The following is a 23,568-nucleotide window of genomic DNA, read 5'->3' as shown; positions in this document are numbered from 1 at the left end:
TGGAATACGAAGACGATCGCTTCGACAAAGATGAGTCGACACACTCACTCGACAGTGAGTTCGGCGGCTTCGATGTATCAATCGGAGCTAAGAAAGCCCTCATCTCTACAAATGAAAAGCTTCGCCGATCCACTCGTGAAAAGAACCCCGTAAGCCGATTCGGCTACAACGATTATATGGCGTACCATTACGCCTTTATGATGAAGGTAGCAACAATACAGGAGCCGAAAACCTTTTCCGAAGCAGCCAAGGATCCGCGATGGATGGAAGCCATGAACGAGGAGATGCGGGCACTACGCAAGAACGAGACGTGGGATCTCATTCCCACCTCACCACACAAAAAGGCGATCGGATGCAGATGGATTTACAAAGTGAAGTACAACGCCGACGGTTCCGTCAACCGCTACAAAGAGCGACTCGTAGCGAAAGGATACGCTCAGACGCATGGCGTCGACTACAAAGAAACCTTTGCCCCAGTGACAAAGATGACAATGGTGCGGACCGTAATTGCGCTTGCCGCAACGAAAGGGTGGCACCTCCATCAAATGGACGTCAAGAACGCCTTTCTACAAGGCAAATTAGAAGAGGAGGTGTACATGATACAACCACTCGGCTTCAACTCGAGCATCCATCTGAAAGTTGTATGTCGACTCAAAAAACCACTCTACGGCCTCAAGCAAGCACCGTGTGCTTGGCATTCGAAGATAATGCAATATCTTCATCAAATCGGCTTCCGTATGTCAAAATCAGACAACTCCCTCTACATACGAAGCAATTCCGGAAGTTCGATCGTCATCATCTTATATGTGGATGGCCTAGTCATTGGAGATGAGCATCTCGTCGAAATCAATAAGGTCAAATCCCTCCTTTCCGACAAGTTCGAGATGACGGACATGAAGGAGCTCCATTACTTCCTCGGCATCGAGATCATTCGGACTCCGGCCGGAATCATGATCTCTCAACGACACTACATCCTCAACTTACTATACAAGTTCGGTATGGCTAAGTGCAAATCCGTGGATACCCCGCTCGATCGCAATCTCAAACTGGATGCGAACTCCAACACCAAAGCGTGTGAGCCGAATCAGTATCGGACACTCATCGGGAGTCTCATCTACCTCACGATCACTCGACCCGATCTCAGTTATCCAGTCGGTCTCCTTAGTCAATTCATGCAAACACCGCGTGATACTCACTTGGATTGCGCTAAGCGAGTTCTATGATATGTGAGCGGCACAATGGATTGCGGCATCCTCTACAAGACCACAATGTCAATACGCCTCAAGGGGTACACAGACGCCGATTGGGCCGGATACAAAGCCGATAGAAGATCAACCTCCGGATTTGTTTTCTCCCTCGGTAGCCTACCGTTGCTCTTTTGAGTACGGAGGCGGAATACAGGGGCGCAGTCGTAGCTGCGTGTGAAGCCGTATGGCTCAAGAGGATTTTGAAGGATCTGGGCGTACCCATCAAGGATCCAACTTTCCTTTACTGCGACAACATGAGCAGTATCTATCTGGCTCGGAACCCAGTGTTCCACGCACGGACAATGCACATCGAAGTGCACTATCACTTCATCCGAGAGCGCGTTCTTGTTGGCGATGTTGACCTACAACACATTAGCACAAATCTTCAAACGACCGACATCTTCACTAAAGCCTTAGGAGCCGACAAGCTGTGGCAATTCATGACCGATCTCGGATTGACAATCCCTGACCTGCCAAGCTTGAGGGGGAGTACTGAAGACATTATGCAATAATGCGTGGATTTTGCAAACCCCGCACACTACGCAAGAACGCCTGGATTATGCAACCACGCAACAAAGCCCTGAAGAGCCGATCTACCGCGCAAAGCCGCGAAGAAAGACGCAAGCCGAAGCACAGACTTCGCAACTACGCACAACGCAAGCTGGAGCACGGATTCCGCAACTCCGCATAAATGCGAGTCGACACGAGTCGACGCAGACTTCGGAATGCGAGTCAAAGCGGATTTCGGATACCGTCTGAAACCGACCCGACTTGAGCTTGAGGGGGCGTGTTGAGAATCGAGCTCAACTTGGTCTAGTGTGTGAACTCACCTCGAGAGTGAATAGACACTCCAACGGTCAAGAGTCACCATTATGTCACCTCTTTGTATTCTAGCATTTAGTATGAGTCATAGAATCATATTCTATGACACATAACTTATGAGCTTTCACATTCCCCATGCTCCATGAGTCTTGTAGTTAATGAAGAGAGAGGGTGACTATATAAATAAAGCACCCTCCTCCCACCTTGTATTGAGTTGAGTCTTTCTCCTTTGTTAATATACTCTTACCTTGCGTATTCTCTGTGTCTTATTCCTTGTCTCTCTCTCACTCACTCTCTCTCTCATACACACACATAACTCATATCTCTTCCGCTTCACAAGAATCCATCTCTTGATTCTTTACACCACTATATCTACCAATCACTTGTAATGTATGGCCGGCGAGTAGGTCGGGTGCAACTCATCTGTATGCTTAATGTTGGAGTAGATTTGACAGGTTGCGCATGTCTCGACATACCTCTTGATTTCGTTGTAGAATCCTGGCCACCCGTATCTTTCCTTTATTTTACTGAATGTCGCTCAAACTCCACGGTGTCTGGTCCACTCCCTGTCATGTAATTCCTTTAATATGAGCTCCCGCTACACTTGGCCACAGATAACCCGTTGTGGATTTCCCATTTTACACTTTGGGTGCTTCCAAAGGTAACCTCGATGCAAGAAAAATCAGTGTCCCTTCTTTCGGAAATTTGAGAAGTTTCTCCCACTCCAAGTTCCTTCCTTCCATGGTGCTTGTAGATACTTCCCAATTTCCTTAAACTCTTTGTTATATTCTTCTTCTTTAAACTCATGTTCTTCATGTGGCTCATCCCCGCTAATTGCATTTCTGGCTAAAACTAATTCTTCTTCATCGCTATCTGATTCTGCCACTTCCTCATTTTCGTATTTCGCTCTAGACAACATATCAGCCATTGTGTTCTTCTCACCAGATATATGTCGAACTTCTGGGTTGATGGTTTTGATGTAGACACACCACCTAAGCATTGCTTGGTCTAGAATATTGCAATTTGCAATAATCCCAAGAACTGGCAAGCAATCTGTCTCCACAATTACCTCTGCACCAATCACATAGTCCCTATCCATCTTGATAGCGATGATTATCCCCCAAAGCTCTCTCTTCACTTGCGCGTACTTTCGTTGACGTCCAGTAAGTACCTTCACACCAAATCGAATCAGATGTCTTTCTCCTTCCTTATCTTGTTGGCTAATCACCCACCCGATTCCAATCGGACTTGAATCAACTATGAGGATTATCGGTCGGGTGTAGTCAGGTTGTTTCAAAGCAGGAGCTTTCGCCAAATTATCCTTCAGTCTTCTAATTGCATTTGAGTGTTCTTCTGTCCACTCGAATGCTTCCCCTTTTCTTAATAGTCGATACAATGGATCTGATATGTGGGAATAATGTGGAATCCACCTACAATAGAAGACACATGCACCCAAGAACCTCCGAACTTGAGATACAGAGTATCATTCCTTTTTCATATTTTGTATTGCATTGATCTTCACTGGTGCTGGCTTCCTTCAGTATGGCTCACACATATGTCCAACCACTAATACGTCTTGAACCCCGAATATTGATTTTGGAGCCAAAAGTGTTAGGTGTACCTCCTCTAGTCTTGAAAGCACTTTATCACAATCTTCTATGTGATTCCGAATGAACTTCCGACATCTACCACTATCCAATTCTTCATTCTTCATTCTTTCCTCGCATCCTTTAATGGGTATATCATCCAAGAAAGGCATGGTTATGTGAGGAATAAAATCTCGAAGAACTTTGTGCATACCATTCATCATGTGAGCAACCGATTTGGTTGCACCTTGAGGTAGGGTACACATCCGAAGTAATCCAATAGGAGTCCTAATCGAGGTGATATCTCGACTACCGACCGCAAGCTGGAACTGGTCGTAGCCGGAGTAGAGATCACACATGGAGTAGATCGCGCTTCTGGCGAACATCTCTACAAACTCATCTCTTCACTTTCTCTTTTAGAAGCTCGATTAGCTGTGGTATCCTTGCTCTTGGCATTGGGATTGGCTTCAGATTCCATGGAATGTGTGGGTTCGTGAAGATGACCATTGGTTCAACTACTTTCGGATCCACACATCCAATTTCTTCAGGGTTGAAGGAGAATGCTTTCCCATGCCGCCCTAGCATTTTTCTAAATTCTGCTTCTTCTGTAGGCGTTAGGAAGTCCCCCCCTCCAATTCTTAGTTCTTTAATCGTTTCTTCCGCGAATTTGTGCCCAATTCTCTTTGGATCCCGAAGAATTGGCTTAGTCGACACCTCCTTCTATTGAGAGATCAAGCTCAACTTAGTTTCGTTAGTTAGTCAACCATGTAACTTCGTAGTTACCTAGATAGAATCTAGTTAGAAGTGTTGACTATAACGCCTTAAATAGGACCTTGTACTTAAGTGGGATATTCTAGATCCTCCACTCCTAAGTACATTTAATATAGGACTTACACTTTTGTACCTATATCATCCTCACACATGTGCACCCTTGCACATGAGATGTATATATACCTCATTGTTGGTATTTTTGTATTTGATGATGATAAAGCTAATTTAATATAGTTACTCATCCCCCATCTTGTGTTGTTCATAAGTGTATCTCTCCTCTCTTCCTCTCACACACATACACACACATCACATAATCTTCTGCACTTAAACTTAATCACATAATTAGGTACTAATTAACCCTTAATTACTTACCTAATTCTTAACATGGTATCAGAGCGTGTGGTTTAGAAAATCCACTGAGCCCACCCAACTCCGTGATTGTGTGTTCGAGACGCCGACAACAAAATCCGGCTATCAGCTACCGTAGTGCCGCTACGTAGCACGTGCACGTGATCGAACGAAGAAAAGTAAAAGAAGAGAAGACACTAATCAACATGAACACACAAATGGGTAGTACGCTCCCTAGTGAAAAGCTAGACCAGAGCAATTATTCATCTTGGGAGTACAAGATGACCCAATACCTCGTCAGTCAAGGGTATTGGAGCTACATCAACGACGCTCAAGAAAATTGACCCGACTCAAAGAACGCAAACTACGCAACATGGGAACAAGCGGCGAGTCGAGTCATGTATTCCTTGGCAACATGTGTCCACGACCACATGCTTAGCCACATTCGAAACGCCAAGACGCCTAAAGAAGCGTGGGCGAACTTAAAGAAAATGTTCGCCGTCAACACGATCGCCCGAAAGCTTCAACTTCGACAAGAGTTGAACAACATTCGGCAAAAAGACATGTCCGTGTCGGACTACACCGCCAAGATCAAGAGCATTTGCGACTCGCTTGCCTCCATCAAAATAAACATCGACGAAGACGAGATGGTTCAAGTATGCTTGGGCGGCCTCGCACAACGATTCGATCCATTACGGACGGCAATCTTGGCGAGAGAAAACCCTCCTTCATTCTTCGACCTCCAATCAATGCTATTGGTTGAAGAGAACCATGTCCGAACCAAAAGCAAGACGTCAGAAGGACAAATGTTCTTCTCGAATTCAAATGGTGGCCGAGGAGGAGGTCACGGCAGTAGAAGAGGCCAATTCGGCCCATCACACGAAGGGAACTCAAACCTTCACGGAAGCCATCGAGGAACCTTCGGAAAAAGGGGGAGCTTCCACGCCAAACATGGTCGGCAAATGAGGCCCGCAACTTGCAACTATTGCGGCAAAATCGGCCACCACGAGGAGGAATGCCGAAAAAGAAGAAGCGAGTTGGCTTCCACAAGTCGACAACACACAGATTATGCCGTCAACTCCGAATACGATGATTACGGCGGACTATTCGTAATGAGGCATAGAGTGAACTCTATGATGGCCTCCAACTTAGAAAACGTGTGGTCCGTCGATTTCAGCGCCTCACATCACATGACATCTCACGAAGAGTGGTTTCGTGATTTACGAATGCCGGATCGACCCGGTTTCATAGAGACGGGAGACGACACCACGCACCCCATTCGGCACATCGGCAATGTCCCATTCGGGAAAGAAGGCGAGCAAACTTGCATAAAGAATGTCTTGCACGTGCCCACAATAACGAAGAATTTGGTCTCGGTCGGCCAAATCATGGAGCAAGGCATGCAAGTCCGCTTCAACAACGAAGGTTGTTTCATCGAGAAAGATGACCGACTCATAGCGAAGGGGCGGAGAGACGGCTGAATGTTCATCCTCGATTCGAACGAGGTGAAATCAGCAATGTATGCTAAAGGTCTCAAAACCGAGACAAGCATCGAATTGTGGCACAAGAGAATCGGCCACATTAACCTCCAACGGCTTCAAGCGATGCAAACCAAGGGAGTCGTCATTGGACTTTCGACATTCGAGTCGAAATGAGTCGACCGAGTATGCGAAGCGTGTCAACTCGGCAAACAACATCGACTCCCATTCCCGAAGGAGAGCTCCGCAAGCAAAGGCCTCCTCGACATCATACACTCAAATGTATGGGGGCCGGCTCAAACGCCGACGATCGGCGGATGCCAATACTACATAACCTTCATTGACAACTATTCGCGCTACGTGTGGATCTACCCAATGAAGAAGAAGAGCAAAGTGTTCTCCCACTTCCAAAAGCTCAAGGGGCAAGTCGAAAAAGAAACCGGTCGGCACATTCGATGCCTACAATCGGATGGAGGAAAGGTGTACTTCTCCGATGAATTCACCTCCTACCTCCAAAGTGAAGGCATTCGGAGAGAATTCTCGTGCCGACACACACCACAACAAAATGGAGTAGCCGAAAGGAAGAATCGACAAATACTTGAGGTAGCACGCGCCATGATGCATGAGACGCACATGCCGAATTTCTATTGGGCTGAAGCGGCATCCACGACCATCTATCTCATGAATCGATGCACCACCAATGGAGTCCATGAGCAAACTCCATACGAGCTCCTCGTTGGAAGGAAGCCGATCCTGTCGTACCTCAAGGTGTTCGGTAGCATTGCGAATGTAAGCATCCCGATCGAAAGCCAACAGAAGCCCGAAGCAAAGTCGGAGGAATGTAATCTCATAGGATAATCGTCCGAGAAGAAGGCGTACAAGTGCTACAACCCTTCTACCTAAGTGGTTCAAGTAAGTCGAGACGTTGTCGCGTTGTTACGCGCGTACGTGTAGAAAGGGGCGGGACCACGGGGGTCTTGGACCGAGGAGCGAGAGAGAGACAGAGACAGAGAGAGAGATTCACCAACACGTAGAAGCGAGAAAGAGAGATATAGAACGTAACACTTAATTATAATGGCAAGAGACTACAAACTCCGACAGTTACAACCGGCAAAGCAGCGACGGACCCGACACGGGGACCCTACTCACGCACTCCGACGACAGTCACACTACTCAAAGAAACAAAGGGGAAAAGGGAGCGACTCTGCTGGAAGCACTCGGGCTGTCCACAAAGCAGATGCAACGACCTCCCGACACCCGCAAAGCGTGCGACGATCCGAGACGAAGAGAGAGAGCTCCTCCTTCCGTTCTGTAGCAGCCCTCCTTCCTCCCCCAACGCGCGATCTTTTCTTTTCTCTTCTCCTCTTCCCTTTATTCCTTGTCCCCTCTCTAGGATACGCACAATCCCTTTCTAATAAATGCATGTGGCTTAGTAGTCACATCCACCGGTTCGTGTACAAAGTATCCAGTCACGCGTCCATCGGTGTAGGGGCCGGTTTACGTGCTTTCTCTCCGATTCCGCCTATGGCCGGTTTCCTTCACGACATCCACCCCCACCAAACCGCGCATCCACCGGTATGCGCCAGAGACGGGTAGATATCGAAGAAACCCGGCCTCACTCGTTGCTCTCCGGTTCTTCGCCGGACCCGAACTGATTGTCGTTGTCGCTCCCGCTCGCAGGCTCTGGCTCGTCTTCGAACCGCTTTTTGAAAGCTTTGATCCACTTTCCGGCCACCGGCACCGCTAACCGTGTCCCGTTGTCGTAGTGTAGGTTGCACACTATGTGGAAATTATATTTTTGTCCCTCCGGATAGAGAATGGAGTGCTCGGTGAGAACCGGAAGAAAACGGCATACCGGCAAGGAGGAAAACGGCATACCGGCAAGGAAGAAAACGGCATACCGGCAAGGAAGAGCCGGATAAAGAGACATAAATGTAAAAAAAAAGGAAATACTCACTACTGCGCAGGGCGTGATTCAAACTCTGCACCTCCACGTTGACAAACCCCAACCTTACCATTACATTAACTTATCTTAAGTGTTTTAAATATAGATTTAATACATATAAGACCTTTATTTATGCATACCTTTATTAAAAGGTAAATCGTGTATTTTTTTAATATATGAAAAAGAAAAAGAAAAAAAAAAAAACACGAGACACTAAAAATAACTCATGCACATCTAGCGTGCATGAGCCCTATACTTAGGAAATAAAAAAGCATCACATGCACATTTAGTGGACATGAACACTTTTTGTAAAAAAAAAAGCATGAAGCCATGCTTAGCTCTTCCTTCCTTATATAGGGAGGAGAGAAATATATAAAGGGTTGTTGATTATTTGGATTAAGTATTAATCAATACAAAAATTATTCGTGGGATTCACGATTTATACATCTACTTCTCTCTTAACACCCTAAGTACCAATTAATATAGTATACTCGTGTGATTCACGAGTTTCTTATCTTTCTCTTTGCTATTTACTCATAATTAATCTCTATCTCACGAACTTCTTTCTCCTAGTCCAAGACCTCTGTGGTTCCCACCCGACTCACGCAACGATCCGGAGCCGAAAGGCACGACACAGTTGGTGAACCCGACGTGAACAAGGTGCTTCGAGATTGCATCCCGGAGATAACGATGCCGTTTCTAGATGACATTCCGATGAAAGGATGCGCGGTGGAAGAAAAAGATGAGACTATGGATGATCGGGGATGCCGAAAGCTCATGGTCGACCATATTCATGATTGCGAGAAAGTGTTGCGAAAGCTAGAAGATGTGCACCTAACACTTTCCGGGGAGAAATCAGCATTCGAGCAAGAAGAAATATTGGTGGTCGGACATCTATGTGGACCCTACGGCCGAAGACAGTCACCAACAAAGATCGATGTGATTCAAGCTATGAAGGAAGTATGTGAGTCAACATCGGAAGTCCAAAGGTTTCTGGGTGCGTGTGCATTCTATCACATATGGATTCCGCACTATGCACATATAGCGGACCCGCTCTATCACTTGTTGCGGAAAGGTAAGAAATTCGAGTGGAAACCGGAACACACTAAAGCCATGAGGAAGCTCAAGAAGACACTATGGAGGGCGGAATCACTTAAGAAGCCAAGCTACGAGCGGCCAATCATAGTAACGGTTGATACAAGTCCAACCGGTATCGGGTGGGTCATCAATCAAGCCGACTCGGATGGTTCGCGGTATCCGATCCGATTTGGAGCAAAGGTCCTCAACGAAAGGCAACGCGGATATGCACAAGTCAAAAGAGAATTGTGGGGAGTCGTGTCGGCGATAAAATCGGATCGGGATTATTTGATCGGAGCTGAAGTGGTGATCGAGACGGATTGTCTTCCGATACTCGGGATGATGCGGTGTTGTACGATACCGGATGTGGCTATGCTAAGGTGGATTGCATATGTCAAGTCACTTAATCCGGAGGTTCGACACATCTCGGGGAAGGACAACGCGGTAGCGGACATGTTATCGAGGGCGCGGTTTGAAGACGACATAACCGAATCAGATAATGAAGAAGTTTCCGAAGACTACTTCACGTCAGAACACATATGCCGAGTGAACGTGATCCGAGAATTCCGGGAAGAAGAATACGAGGGGCAAACCTTGATGATCGGGAAGATGCTACAAGAGGTCGAGGATTCAACCAATGATAAAGAAAGGAGAGCCGAGATCCGAAGGAAGAAGAGGCAAGTCCAAAAGTTCTTCTTGGAAAACGGTTTAATATGGAGGACGCCGAAAAGACCGGATGGGATACCACTTCGAGTAGTCGGGACGAAAGAGCAACGAAACCGGATAATGTCCGAGTTCCACGAATCCGATTGGGCTGGACATCGAGGAACATGGGCAACTTTTGTGAAAATCAAGCAAAGATATTGGTGGAAGAACATGTATAAAGATGTCGCGGAGTTCACAGAAAGCTGCGAGAAATGTCAAGTCTACTCCGGGGTCCGACACCGAGATGAGCTGCATCCGACATTCTCACCGACAATCAACTTCAAGTGGATGGTCGACATTGTAGCTATGCCGACCGGGATTGGACAAAAGAAATACTTGGTGTTAGCTCGAGAAGATCTCACAAACCAAGTTGAAGGTCGAGCGCTTCGGAGGAAAACGTGTGCCGCGGTGTGCCAATTTCTTTTGGAAGAAGTGTTTTGTAGGTACGGCTGCGTAGGACAAGTGATTGCGGACCGGGGAGAACTCGACTCGGACAAAGCTAGGGGATTCTTCGCCAAACATGGAGTTCGGTTAACGTTGACAACGGCCTACAATCCGGAGGCCAACGGGAAGATCGAACGAGGACATAGTCCGATCGTGAAAGCACTTGCGAAGGCATGCGACGGAAGGGTGAAGGATTGGCCACAAATGCTTCCGTATGCACTATGGGCGGATCGGACGACGCATAGCTCCGTGACCGGTTACATGCCGGCAGAACTCATGACCGGACAAGCACCGGTAATGCCAACGGAAACCGCAATCGCGACATGGACAATACTACCGTGGAAGGAAGAGATGAGCCGGGAAGAACTACTAGCGGTCTGGATACGACAACTGGAGGGAAGACCGAAAGATGTAGCGGAAGCGTCACGCCGACAACAAGAAGCACGGTTCCGGAACAAAAGCCGGTTCGACACAAAGCACCGACTACGACCGAGGAGGATTGAAGAAGGAGATTGGGTGATCGTCTATGATAGTAGCTTGGACCATCAACATACAACGATGCGGAAATTCGCGAAAAGGTGGTTCGGGCCGTACGAGGTTCGGAAGGTCTTCGACAACGGGACGTACCGACTGTCCGAGTTGGATGGAACAATACTACGAGTGCCTATAGCCGGGAAGCGGGTGAAGATTTTCAAGAAGCGGACCGACGACAAACCTTATGTGATCCAAGTCGAGGCCGACAATGAGGAGCAATCGGACGAAGACCACAATGATGCGGGAAGCGAAGAAAGTGGATTACAACTCATAGTCGACATAAGGGGAGAATCGGAGGAAGCTTCGAATGAAGACGGATACGAAGAATCAAGAACTTCGGCACATACCGGAGGATGTGCGGGTTTGGAGGGGGCGAGTGTCGTAGTGTAGGTTGCACACTATGTGGAAATTATATTTTTGTCCCTCCGGATAGAAAATGGAGTGCTCGGTGAGAACCGGAAGAAAACGGCATACCGGCAAGGAGGAAAACGGCATACCGGCAAGGAAGAAAACGGCATACCGGCAAGGAAGAGCCGGATAAAGAGACATAAATGTAAAAAAAACGGAAATACTCACTACTGCGCAGGGCGTGATTCAAACTCTGCACCTCCACGTTGACAAACCCCAACCTTACCATTACATTAACTTATCTTAAGTGTTTTAAATATAGATTTAATACGTATAAGACCTTTATTTATGCATACCTTTATTAAAAGGTAAATCGTGTATTTTTTTAATATATGAAAAAAAAAAAAAAAAAAAAAAAAACACGAGACACTAAAAATAACTCATGCACATCTAGTGTGCATGAGCCCTATGCTTAGGAAATAAAAAAGCATCACATGCACATTTAGTGGACATGAACACTTTTTGTAAAAAAAAAGCATGAAGCCATGCTTAGCTCTTCCTTCCTTATATAAGGAGGAGAGAAATATATAAAGGGTTGTTGATTATTTGGATTAAGTATTAATCAATACAAAAATTATTCGTGGGATTCACGATTTATACATCTACTTCTCTCTTAACACCCTAAGTACCAATTAATATAGTATACTCGTGTGATTCACGAGTTTCTTATCTTTCTCTTTGCTATTTACTCATAATTAATCTCTATCTCACGAACTTCTTTCTCCTAGTCCAAGACCTCTGTGGTTCCCACCCGACTCACGCAACGATCCGGAGCCGAAAGGCACGACACCGTCGAGTTCCATGAGGTGGTACGTGCCGTTGCCGTTCGCGCTCGTCACCATGTAGGGCCCGAACCATCTCCTGGCAAAATTTCGCACCGCCTTGTGCTGATTGTCGAGGCTGCTGTCGTATACCAAGACCCAGTCGCCTTCCTCGATCTTCTTTGGTCGCAACTGGTGCGTCCGGTTGAACCGGGTCTTGTTCCGCTCCCTCACCGCTCGCAGCTTTTCCTTCGCCTGTATCACGTCCTCCGGCCTCCGCTCAAGTTGCCGTATCCGCGCCGCCAGCAACTCCTCCCGGCTCATTTCGTCCTTCCAATCTACCACCGCCCACGAAGAAACCGTTTGTTCCATCGTCATGATCGGCTTTTGTCCTTAGATTAGTTTCGCCGGCATAAACCCTGTCACCGAACTGTGCGTAGTCCGGTCCGCCCATAGTGCGTAAGGAAGGAGTCGCGGCCAATTCCTGACCTGCCCACCGCATGCACACACCAACGCCTTTACAATCGGTCTGTGCCCACGTTCCACCTTTCCGTTCGCCTCTGGATTGTATGCCGTGGTGAGGGAGAGTTTGACGCCTAGCCGGTCGAATAGCTCCTCGGCCTCCCGCGCATCCAGCTCTCCCCGGTCCGCCACGATCCTCCTGACGCACCCATACCGACACACTACTTCTTCGATCAGGAACCGACCTTCCACCTGGTTTGTTAAGTCTTCCCGTGCAAGCACTAGGTATCGCATCTGTCCTACCCCCATCGGCATCGTCACCAAGTCCACCATCCACTTGAAATGGACCGTAGGCGGGTAGGTCGAGTGTAGCTCGTCCCGGTGTTGGACTACGGAGTGCATCTGACAGCTTTCGCAAGTCGTTACGAACCGATGCACGTCCTGGTATAGCCTTGGCCACCAGTACTTCTCCTACAGCTTCTCGAAAGTGGCCCACGTTCCACGGTGTCCGGCCCAGGGGCTCTCGTGAAATGCCGCCAGTACCTTCCCCTGTTCTTCTTTCCTTGCCACTACTCGGAGTAGAATGCTGCTTCTCTTCTTTGGGTGCCTCCATATGCACCCGTCCCGCAGGAAGAATCGGTACGCCTTCCTCCGTATCCGGCTCGCCTCCTCTCTCGCCCATGTTGCGTCCGGCGTCATCGTCCATAGGAACCTCCCGATTTGGAGCCACTCCCCGTCGTACCTGCTCTCGACAAATTCGTTAAGCGCCGGAGTGTTCCCTTTTCTCATCGTTACATTAGCCGACCCGAAGAAGTCCTCACCGACTTCTTCGTCTTCCGAAACCATGCCGTCTTCGTCGTTGAAGCTTGCCCTCGAAAGCATGTCGGCCATGGCGTTGTCCTTTCCAGAGATGTGCCGTATCTCCAGGTTCAGGGACTTAATGTACGCTATCCACCGGAGCATGGCTAGGTCCGGCGTCGCGCATCCGGAAACCATGCTGAGTATCGGTAGGCAGTCCGTCTCGATAATCACCTTCGTCCCGATCAGATAATCCTTGTCAGCCTTGACTGCCGAAACGACACCCCAAAGTTCGCGCTTAACTTGGGCGTACCCTCGCTGCCGCTCACTCAATACCTTCGCCCCGAACCGGATCGGGAATCGTACGCCGCACTTGTCCTCCTGACTGATTACCCACCCGATCCCGGTCGGGCTGGTGTCCACCGTTACGCAGATGGGAACATCCTTGCCGTAAACCGCTTTACGGAGAGCCGGCGATGCTGCAAGCACCTCCTTTAGTCTCCGAACCGACTCCGTGTGCTCCGTCCTCCACTAAAAGCTACGCCCCTTTTTCAATAGTTCGTAGAGGGGTTCCGCGACATGTGCGTAGTGCGGGATCCAGATGTGGTAGAACGCGCATGCCCCCAAGAATCTGCGGACCTCCGTGACCGACCCGCAAACATTCCTCATCGCGAAGATGGCCTCTACCTTTGCCGGAGACGGTTTCCTACCGTAAGGCCCACATAGGTGCCCGACCACCAAGATCTCCGACTGTCCGAAGGCCGACTTTTCCCCGGAGAAGGTGAGCCTCATGCGCTCCAGTCTCTGCAGCACCTTCTCGCAATCATCGATGTGGGACGCCACGAAATTCTGACATCCATCCGGCCCGATTCCCTCGTCCCTTTTCTCCACTGGGCATCCCTTGATCAGGATGTCGTCTAAGAACGACATGGTGATGTCCGGGATACAATCCCTGAGCACCTTGTTCATCGCGTTCACCATGTGAGCCACTGAGTTCGTCCCTCCTTGTGGCAGGGTACACATCCGCACTAGGCCGAGAGGAGTCCGCATCGTCGTAATGTCTCTGCTCTCCACGGCTAGTTGGAACTGATCGTACCCTGAGTACAGATCACCAACAGAATAGATCGACCTTCCAGCGAAGGCCTCCACGAACTCGTCTATGGTCGGTCCGATCCCTGCATTACGGATGGTCACCTTGTTGACCGGTTGTAGGTCCTGGATGAAGTGCATCGTGCCGTTCTTCTTCGGCACCGTAAACCACCGATTCGAATACGGGGCACTCAACTTCGGGATGTGAGCTCTTGGCACCGGAATCGGCTTGAGATTCCACGGCTAGTTGGAACTGATCGTACCCTGAGTACAGATCACCGACAGAATAGATCGACCTTCCAGCCAAGGCCTCCGCGAACTCGTCTATGGTCGGTCCGATCCCTGCATTACGGATGGTCACCTTGTTGACCGGTTGTAGGTCCTGGATGAAGTGTATCGTGCCGTTCTACTTCGGCACCGTAAACCACTGATTCGAATACGGGGCACTCGACGGTTCGAGGATGCCCATCTCCACCTTTTGCTTTAGGAGCTCCATCAACTTCGGGATGTGAGCTCTTGGCACCGGAATCAGCTTGAGATTCCACGGTACATGCGGTACCGTGAAGATCACCATCGGTTCGACAACTGTCGGGTCTACGCACCCGATCTCCTCCGGTGAGAATGCGAAAGTGTTCCCGTGCCTCCCGAGCATTCTCCGAAACCGGTCCTCCTTCGCCGGCAGTAGGAAGCCGCCCCCACCGACCTTGAGCTCCCGTAGTGTTATGTCAGTGAACCGGTGCCCTATGCCAGCCGGATTTCGTAAACTTGGGTCCGACGGGACCCCTTTTATCCGCTCCTCGCTGCCCTCCGGCAAGGGTGCCGCGATTGGCCTCACCTTCTAGTCCACAGTCTTGTATTTCGTATCCACGCGGGCCGTCCGATCTGACCCGATCCTTTCCCCGAAGTCTGCGATGACCTCATACATTCCCATCGACCCTACCGGAACGGTCCAGTCTTCCCTAAGGTCTTCACCGATCACCTTTCGTAGTTCGCCCAAGGTGTCGTCAAAAGAGACCGCCTCCACGGCGCCGCTGATGTCCTCGTCGGGGAAGAGGACTCCGCATCCCCTGAGCTGCTCCTCCGCTCGCTTCCTCTCCCGGCCGTTGACGCCGGTCATAGTACAACCTCTGTTGTCGGAGAACCAAAACTTCCTACCCATGGTACAAGTCTTCTTTCGTACTGTACATTGGTGGGGTTGTTCCCGGGAATCCGAACTATCGCGGCCCCACGCCTTGATAGCTCTCTCTAAAAATCCCCTTGGGTTTCGCTGCTGAGGGCCTCGCGGTTACGCTCGTGGTTTGGTCGCACCGTTAGGAACTGGACCGAGTGACGCCCGTCCTGGCTTTTGACTCTTGCATAGGCTGAACCGTTGTCCAGCACCTTGGTCTCCATCCGTGCTGTCGTGATATATGGCTCTCCTAGTATAACCGGATGCGAGGACGTCTCCTACACGAAGAAGTGCTGGTCAATCTCGACATCGCCAATTTTCACCCATACGTTCAGACAGGCCCCATGTAGTTCTTTCGTGGCGCGCGTCGCTGCCCGTATCTTCCAGCCATGCTTGGTGTTGATCGGCCATTTACCCTTCTTGTAGAAATCCATGGACATCAGGTTGATTTCGGATCCATGGTCTACCAATGCCACCACCGGTTCTAGAACGTTGCCGATCCGTACAGGGGTTTCCGTAATCGCCCTGGCCCAATGCGGCTTCGTGTAGTGGCTTCTCGCCAGCTCATCTTCCAAGGCTCCATCTTCCAGGTGCGTGGTCCGCACTTCCACCGGCTTCTCCGGTTCCGGCTCCGTCGAGAGCCTCTTCCGCTTCACCAAGTCTACGATAGAGTCGTCGAACTCCCTCTTGGCGATCCCCAACACCTCCCGCAATGACAGCTCCACTTTACTGTCGAGGATTCGCTCTTCAAGGACCTTCCGTAGGTCCGTTGCTCTCTCGATTTCGGTGCTCAACCGAAACCCCGCCTGCTTCTTCCCATTTGGCACGCCTGGGTTGCCGGCACCTGTCGGTTTCGGTCCGAACCGGGTCTCATACCTCGGGGGGCCTACCCCTCCGGCCTTTCCTGCCCGTTTGTCCTCCACCAGAACCTCGTAGTTCTGGCAAGCGGCTTCTACGAAGCCCATTTTCTCTTCGACCGAATCGTCCCAACCGGTGACCTCCTGGACCCGTTGTTTCGCGCGGTCTGCCTCTTCCTTCCTCAGCCGAACTCCGGAGAGGCCTTCTAGCACTAGCAACCAAAATCCGGAGTCCTTCGCCTTCCGGGTCTCATCACCCCCGACCCGAATTCCCGCCGACACTGAGTAGTTAACAGCTTCGACGTGCCGTGTCGCGGCCTCTTCCATCAACCTCTTCATTCCTCCGCGCCCCGTATTCAGTTCCAGGGCTCTCTGGGTCTCGCTCGCGTGCACCCGCCTGTTCCAGAGGTACACCACGTTGGTCCTGAGCGCGTCGACAAAATCTGCGCAGTCCTTCCGAATGTGACCGATCGCGTCACACCACATGCACCGCTGCCCAGCCGGCGACCTCCGGTCGCGAGGTTGTTCACCGCTGTCTCTTCGGGTCTGTGCGATCTGCAGGTCACGCACCATCTGTGTTAGCTCCTCCAGAGCCGCTCCTCCGGATGGGCCTCTGACCACGTCGTTCGATGCCGACCCCGACTCCGGCCAGATTCGGGTCTCTTCCTTCCTCCCAGCCGGCACCGAAACCAGCTCCTCGAGCCTCCTCCCCGGGACCGGCCCCGACCCCGACGTGCTTCCGTCGCTCCAATCGCGTCGTTTGTCGAAACGGCTGCAGACCCGTTTTACCACGGCCTAGTCCGTCGTGAACCCTTCGTCCGTTTCGGATAGGGGTCCCACCTTTTCCCTATCGAGCACATCCACCGACTTGACAAACAGCAGTACTCGACTTGTTTCGAGCACCGTCCGGTCCAGCGTCGACAGCCACGCGAACCGTTTTTCGAACTCCTGGAGGAGCACCGACATGTTCCTCCCTTTTCTGGGGCTTTCCACCCACGCCATGAAGTCCCGCCTCGACAGCCGGAGCGAGTCGTCAAACCCGTACTTCTCAAGGAGTTGCAGCTCGAACTCCTCCCAAGTCTGGCATCCGGCCAGCACCTCGAGCACCTCCGCATGGATGCCCAGCGTCACCACCCGAGGGAATCCGGACAGCCGCCTATCCACCGGGATATCCCTCATGATCATTTCGGCCCGGTAAGCCTCCAAATAACTTGTGGCGTCTTTCCCTCCGAAACGGCCTATAGAGCCGACAATCGATTCAATGGCTCTGTCGAGGGTACCCGTTCCCTCACAAGTGCTCACCAGCCGGTCGACGGCCACCGCCATTGCCTCTGCTAGCTCCGATCCCCTCATCTTTCGACTCCTTTGCTGCCCGTTCACGTCGGGTTCACCAAAGATGTCGCGTTGTTACGCGCGTACGTGTAGAAAGGGGCGGGACCACGGGGATCTTGGACCGAGGAGCGAGAGAGAGAGAAACAGAGAGAGAGATTCACCGACACGTAGAAGCGAGAAAGAGAGATATAGAACGTAACACTTAATTATAATGGCAAGAGACTACAAACTCCGACAGTTACAACCGGCAAAGCAGCGACGGACCCGACACAGGGACCCTACTGACGCACTCCGACGACAGTCACACGACTCAAAGAAACAAAGGGGAAAAGGGAGCGACTCTGCTAGAAGCACTCGGGCTGTCCACGAAGCAGAGGCAGCGACCTCCCGACACCCGCAGAGCGTGCGACGATCCGAGACGAAGAGAGAGAGCTCCTCCTTCCGTTCTGCAGCAGCCCTCCTTCCTCCCCCAACGCGCGATCTTTTCTTTTCTCTTCTCCTCTTCCCTTTATTCCTTGTCCCCTCTCTGGGATACGCACAATCCCCTTCTAATAAATGCGTGTGGCTTAGTAGTCACATCCACCGGTTCGTGTACAAAGTATCCAGTCACGCGTCCATCCGTGTAGGGGTCGGTTTACGCGCTTTCTCTCCGATTCCGCCTATGGCCGGTTTTCTTCACGACAACGTAGTCTTCAATGAGTCCGCATCTTGGTATGCACCGGAGATAACTTCGACTCCGACTCCGCTCAACCCGGAATCCACCGAACAAGAGGTAGAAGATGGAGATCGCTTCGAACACATGTTCGAAGAAAGTTCGATTACGACAAAGCCTAGTGGGCCACAAGAGCCCCCACGCGACCCAAGCACGTCGTGGCCAAGTACGAACTTGGACAAAGGCAAAGGTAAGATGCCCGAATACGAAGTCGATCACCCCGACGACAATGATTCCGATGGATCGGCTCCCTCACTAGATAGTGAGTTTGGTGTACCCATCATGCGGACACCCAGAGTAAAGAAGGCGCTCACATCGGCGAGCGAAAAACTTCGACGCTCATCTAGAGCTAAGAACCCCGTCACGCGGCTCGGCTACAACAAGCATATGGCCCATCACTATGCCTTCGCGATGAAGGTAGCGGCCGAACAAGAGCCCAAGAGCTCCACCAAAGCGGCTCATCGCCCACGATGGGTGGAAGTAGTCGGCCTTCGCCCACACACTACAAGCCTTCGTCACCGGCTTGAGGGGGAGGACCCGAGATTGCCACAGCGAAGAAAGCCGAAGGCCAGACGGAAGCCACACAGAAGCCGACATCGAAAGCCGGACAATGCCGAAAACAACGCCGAATGTCGGACGCCTCACACTTGAGCTTGAGGGGGCGTGTTGAGAGATCAAGCTCAACTTAGTTTCGTTAGTTAGTCAACCATGTAACTTCGTAGTTACCTAGATAGAATCTAGTTAGAAGTGTTGACTATAACGCCTTAAATAGGACCTTGTACTTAAGTGGGATATTCTAGATCCTCCACTCCTAAGTACATTTAATATAGGACTTACACTTTTGTACCTCTATCATCCTCACACATGTGCATCCTTGCACATGAGATGTATATATACCTCATTGTAGGTATTTTTGTATTTGATGATGATAAAGCTAATTTAATATAGTTACTCATCCCCCATCTTGTGTTGTTCATAAGTGTATCTCTCCTCTCTTCCTCTCACACACATATACACACATATCACATAATCTTCTGCACTTAACTTAATCACATAATTAGGTACTAATTAACCCTTAATTACTTACCTAATTCTTAACACCTTCATTATCTTTTCACTGTCTTTTGGAAGCGGTGTTGCTACTGGCCGGACCTTCTTCTCCACCGTTTTGTACATTGTGTTTATTCGAGTGTCTTCATTTTGAAGATACTCCTTGATGGTTTTGAGCATCTCAATGGAATTTACCATAACTTCAACTTCATCATCTTCCGTCATTAGAGACTCCAACTCTCCTACTATATCTTCAAAACAATATTCTTCAAATATATTTGCTAATTTTACTTCTGAATCTATCATGCCTCTACCTTGTAATTCTTTTTCTATTTTTCGGAATTTATTTCCTTTGAAATCTTCTATTATAGTTGTGCCATCTACCGATGCAACATATAATTTAACTTTATCTTCAATGCTATGAATGGGGCTTCTTACCTCCCTTGGTCCATCACAACCCCTTTTTGTAAGGGCCCGCTCTAGAAATCCTATACGAAATCCCCCACTTCTCGTTGTGGATGATCCTGTAGATGCTCCTTATTCCTTTCATGATTTGGTCAAACAGTAACGAACTGTACTGAGCACCGCTCCTTTCACAAAGGCATTCAAACTTACGTGTCTTATATGTTATTGTCATTTGTGCTTATTTGTTTGCGTGTCTTATCACAAGGAAGCGTTTCGGGATTGCCCATGCACCTCTCCTTTCACAAAGGCATTCAAACTTTCGTGTCTTACGTGTTAGTGTAAATCTTGCTTGTGTGTTCGTGCGACTTGTGGCAAGGGAACGTTCGGGCTTGCCCATGCACCTCTCCTTTCACAAAGGCGTTTGAAATTGTCTCCTGTGTGTAAACCTTGCTTGTGTGTTCACGTGTCTTGTAACAAGGGAGCGTTCGGGCTTTGCCCATGCACCTCTCTTTTCACAAAGGCATTTGAAACTCTATCTCTGGTGTGTGTAAGTAAGCCTTTTCCTTGTGTGTTCACGTGTCTTGTAACAAGGGAGCGTTCGGGCTTGCCCATGCACCTCTCTTTTCACAAAGGCATTCAAAACTTTGTCTCTCGTGTGTGTAAGTAAGCCTTTTCCTTGTGTGTTCGCGTGTCTTGTAACAAGGGAGCGTTCGGGCTTGCCCATGCACCTCTCTTTTCACAAAGGCATTCGAAACTTTGTCTCTCGTGTGTGTAAGTAAGCCTTTTCCTCGTGTGCCCATGTGTAAGCCTTCCTCACATGCATTCATTCACCTTGTGACTAGGGGTTGATTCGGGATTGCCCATGCACCCCTCCTTTTCACAAACACGTTCGAATACTCGTGCCTTGTTTGTGTAAGCCTTCCTTGTGTTGTGTGTGTGAGCCTTATTTCCTTCCCATCCATAACCCCAGTGGTTCTGCCTCACGATCCGCACATAGTGACGGATTTTCATGACAACGGGAGGATGCCAGGGGGAGCCGGAGGAGAGGACCGGCTACCACCGACACAAACACTATGATCTGGCCTCAAGTTGAGCTTGAGGAGGAGTGTTGAGCGGACAAGCTCAACCAGATCCGGATTAGCTGAATAAGCCATAGCCGCAATGGAGAACCGGATAGGTATCCGGATTGGTATCCGAAACCAAGAGCCGAATCAAAGAGACGGATCAAGATGAACCAGTAGGCCGTTGGAGGCCTACAAATCTAGCCTAGTACTTAGGCATATTTTTGGGAGTCAGTGTCAATCGCCCATATGAGCATTGAAGTACCTGTCAATACTTCTATCAATCCTTTTAGGGACTTGTATAAAAAGTGTTCTATAGGACATTTGTATGTACAGAGAGTTTTTAGTGTTTGGAATATAAACGTTTCAGTGTTGCTCTAACTCTCTCTCCTGTGTAAGGTTTCCATTAAACCTGTGTTTGTTTTCTTTTGTTATCTGGACGAGCTGGTTTTGTCATAGCTTCCACAATCATATTCTTTTACACTCCCCCTTCTACCAGACGCTCCTCCTCGTGTGTTTGTGATGTCTTGTCGGTAGTAGAATTTGTTGTGTTCATGGGGTTGTCCTTGGCCGAATCTGCTTCTTCTTCCACGGTCGTGTCCCCTTCCTCCATCTGAGTTCGAATAGAGCATGTGTCCTTCTTGTACATTGTTCCTCATTCAGACGTGATTTTCTTCGACCAATAGCATCGATTGGAGATCGAAGGAGGGAGGATTCTCCCTTGTGAGGACGGTCGACCTTATTGTATTGAACTGAGGTGCTAGGCCACCAGGGCATATTTACACCATTTCATCGTCGTCAATGTTAACATTGATCAACCCAAGGGAGTTGCACGACTCCTTGATCTTCAAGGTGTAGCTTCCGATCAACTCCTGATGGAATTGAAGTTTTCGTGCAGTTGTGTTGGTTGCGAATATCTTTTTAAGGTCCCCCCACGCTTCCTTTGACGTTTTGGCCTCTCGAATATAGCCGAGCATGTGATCATGAATGATGCTAGACAATACAGTGCACACGTCTTGTTGTTTGCTCCCATGTTGGGTAGTCGACGTGTGTTGTGTTGGGTTGCATTTCTTGTGCTCCCTCAATATAACTCCAATAACCTTCGCCGACAAGATATTGGCGCATCTTGTATTCCCAAAATGTGAAGTTATTTTTGTCCAGCTTTTCACTTGGAAGAGAGCTGCCCATTTGAGTGTTCATGATGGTTGACTTGGTTGAAACAACTTTTCTTCTTCTTCTTCTTCTCTGTGATATGAACTGTGTAGGGTTGGGGGTTGTTGCTACAACTATCGGTCGTTTCTTCGTGAACGTTGGCGTGCACACAACACACGCGGATGGGCTTGGATCAAGCTAGCAATTGCTCTGATACCATGTAAAGAATCGGGTGTGATTTTGTGCAACAGAAGAGGTGTGTGTGTGTGTGTGTGTTCGTATGAGAGAGAGAGAGAGAGAGAGAGAGAGAGAGAGAGAGAGAAACACAGTATACAAAAAACAAGAAAACTGTATTGACAAAGAAAAACAACCAATAGTTACAAAGAAGAGGAGAAGATGCTTATGTAATCATCTTCTATCTACATTCTCTCACTACAAACACCTCTTGGGAGGGAGGTGGAGACTTAACTACCTCGTAACTATGTGCCATAGGACTAACTTCTATGACACACTAGTTGTGGCCCGGTGGGGTGTTCACAAACTTGACTATTCCCAAGGGGTGCTCCCACACTAGGGGAGTTGAATTTGATTCTCAACACTTATACACATATACATGCTCATTAAAACTCACATACTCATATACCTATATATATATGTATATACACATATAATCCAATGCACATCCCTTGCTTGTCGACATAAACGTATTCCTATGCATAAAACTGCACATATGTACATGCACATACTTCTACACATACTCATTAATTTGTGTGTACTCGGTCATAGGTGCACACAAGCTCATAAACTTACTCACATGGAATTGAAATTCACATCAATATAAAGACACAAAAAAGAAGAAGCGCCCATGTAAACTTCGATTGGACATTCCAAGAGAGATGATACCCACATAAAATTGATATTTAAGAAGTTTATCTTAATTGTCAATTCCGCCATCAAAACCATATTCCTGGGTTCAATTCTTTGACAATCCTGCGCACAATTCACATGCATGCGCATAACTTCATGACACTCGAGTCGTGACAGAAGCTGAATTAAGAATGATGTGGGTTGATTCATGGGGATGGATGGATTGCATTGGATTGGATGGGATAGGATAATGTTTTGATACGTCAAAGTTCACACCGCTCCCCCCCCCCCCCCCCCCCCCCCCTCTCTCCTCATTCATTCTCACCCTCACGAAAATTCAATTACTACTAGTGAGAACTATTGTTGTTAGAGATAAAGTTGCTCATGACACACACACGCGCTGAGAAGAAAACCCACACACAAAATATGTATAACAGTATATGTATGTATATATGTACATATATATTTGTGAGAGCGAAACTAAGAAGC

Source organism: Azolla caroliniana, unplaced genomic scaffold (assembly GCF_043228905.1).
Source record: "Azolla caroliniana isolate FFs.n. ecotype wild unplaced genomic scaffold, voAzoCaro1.0.p SCAF_3, whole genome shotgun sequence".
NCBI classification, from domain to species: Eukaryota; Viridiplantae; Streptophyta; class Polypodiopsida; order Salviniales; family Salviniaceae; genus Azolla; species Azolla caroliniana.
Note: the sequence above shows the minus strand (reverse complement) of the source record.